The following is a 2,165-nucleotide window of genomic DNA, read 5'->3' on the forward strand; positions in this document are numbered from 1 at the left end:
ACATTTTGGTATCGCTCCTAGGCAACTTATGCCTAATTGGTGGAGGATAGTGGTTAGCTGTATGGAGATATGGCTGGCTTCTACAGAGGGGGACATGATCAGGGTGGATGAGCTTATTTACTTATACCGTTTAAAGCCGTCTAAGGAGCATGGGTACTATGAATTGGTGCCTTGGGAGAGGAGGACTAGAATCGTCCAGGACTTGCCTTCGTCATTCAGATACTGGAAGTCCCGGATCTTTTTTGTGTCCAGGGATGACTGGGAGACTCTCTCTGACGAAGTTTGGGGTGATCTCCCTAGGTTGCTCCGTTGGTGGAGATCCCCGAACTTAGGTGCATCGTCATTTCTTTTGACCCTTTAACCTTTAATCTGTTTGCATTCATTTTATCGTCATTAACTTTTTCTGTTTATTATCTTGTGCAGTTAAGAGATGACCCAAGCTTAAGAGCAAGTATAAGAATCGGTTAAGAAAGCCATCAAGTATGCGAGGACCATAGAAGATTTTGACGATCTAGTAGATCCACAGACTCTAGCTTTCTACTGCCTTGGTCCAGAACCATCTGCCTTCGTCCTGCGAAATTTGCATATCGAACAGAAAAAGAGTAAGTGTTCGTTTAAGCTCGTCTATGCTGTCTTTTTTTTTTTTTTTTTTTTTTTTTTTTTTTTTTTTTTAAAAAGGGTTTTCCTTCGGCAGAGATGACGACAAAATTTAACCAAGGGATGTATGCACGTATGAGGGCAAAGAAGAACGAGCCCCTTTCCAACATCGGGACCCGGGCTGTGCGAGTGACAGATAAGGGGGCTTCCGTCACTACAGGTACTCCAGTTACTCCTGGGATAGAGACGATAAGGACGGCCTCCCTAGCTACTTCGGTTGAGGAGATCATCCCCCAACGAAAAAGGCTGCGGACCGACGAAAAGGGGAAGGAAAAGGCAGATTCTTGTTCGTCAAGCGTCTGGGACGATGCTGGAGTTGCATTGGCACGGGCACAGGAAAGCTTTACTGCCGAGGACATGAAAGCATTCTCCAGCTTGTCCCCCAATGAGATTGTGAACCGTCACCTCCACAAACTTGTTCAGGTATTGTACTTTTGTAGATTCATCCCTTTTTTGTTTTATTTATCTCTTTTTTTTTTTTTTTTTTATAAGAACTGGTTCCTCGCTTTGAAGGTACTGGGGGAAAGCCTTCACATAACCTCAGAGTTCCTCTCCCAAGAGACGAAGGTATAGTCGGCGGTTTCACAAGTGGAGGCTTTGAAGTCGAAAATTCCAAGCTGAAAAAAGATTTAATCATTGCTATGGGGGATGCCAACATTTAGGAGTAGGTCAAGGGCCTTTCCGACGAGCTAAAAGTGGAAAAACAATTGACTGCAGAGAAGGACGAGCAACTTTTGGCAGCGAGGGAAATGCCGAAGACGATTGTTACGAAGTCTGTGGAGGCTTTCTAGACGACAAAGGAGTACAACACCATCCTCTTCAGCTGGTACTTCAAAGGCTTTGAGCTCTTGAGGTGGTACCTCGTTAAACACCCAACCGGAGCGAGCTTAGAGAACCTTGATCTCGAGGACGTGGATAAAGAGATGGCAATTGACGATGCTTCACAATTCGCTGCTCTCGAGGAAAATGCTCCTGTGGATGCCCCTCTGCCTCCTCTAGACGCTTGAACCTATTTTCTCACATATATTTTTTATGTTTTTTTTCTTTATGTGCCCGGTATGTTTTGGGCCTTTTTAACTCCATTTTGAGAACAATATCCTTATTTCTAGAACAATGCTTTTTTCTTTTTTTTTTTAGCCCAGAGCTTATAGGTCTTTAACTTTAGTATGGAAACAATGGTGCCCTTTGTTTTTGGGCTCTTTTTTTTTTTTTTTTAATTATATTCGTAATTGTACACTTACTTGTCTATATTCTTGCATTTGTGTGATCTTTGTTTGCTCCATTCCCTTAGCTATTTCTTCCTGTAACTTGCCCTAGTTCTAATCCGTCAGTACCTTTTCTTTGTCCACGTGAAACTTTATCACTTGGCCGTTCTTCATGACTTCTCTATACTAAAGGGATTTAAACACTCATTTTTGTTCATCAATAACTTACATCCGTCTATGCGGAATCTTGTTACTTACGTGACTTAAGCCCTATTTTAAGGGTCTTGCCACTTTAGGCTTTGC

The 2,165-nt window shown here is 42.6% G+C and overlaps 1 long non-coding RNA gene across 1 annotated transcript; it reads left to right on the forward strand.

Annotated features, from left to right (window-relative positions):
- Positions 1 to 1,830, forward strand: LOC142642185 (uncharacterized). The gene is made up of 4 exons (XR_012845604.1): positions 1 to 332; positions 424 to 602; positions 695 to 1,080; positions 1,171 to 1,830. It is a non-coding gene; the product is annotated as an uncharacterized LOC142642185 (long non-coding RNA).
- Positions 1,831 to 2,165: the final 335 nt, after the last annotated feature.

Source organism: Castanea sativa, chromosome 7, assembly GCF_040712315.1.
Source record: "Castanea sativa cultivar Marrone di Chiusa Pesio chromosome 7, ASM4071231v1".
Taxonomy (NCBI): domain Eukaryota; kingdom Viridiplantae; phylum Streptophyta; class Magnoliopsida; order Fagales; family Fagaceae; genus Castanea; species Castanea sativa.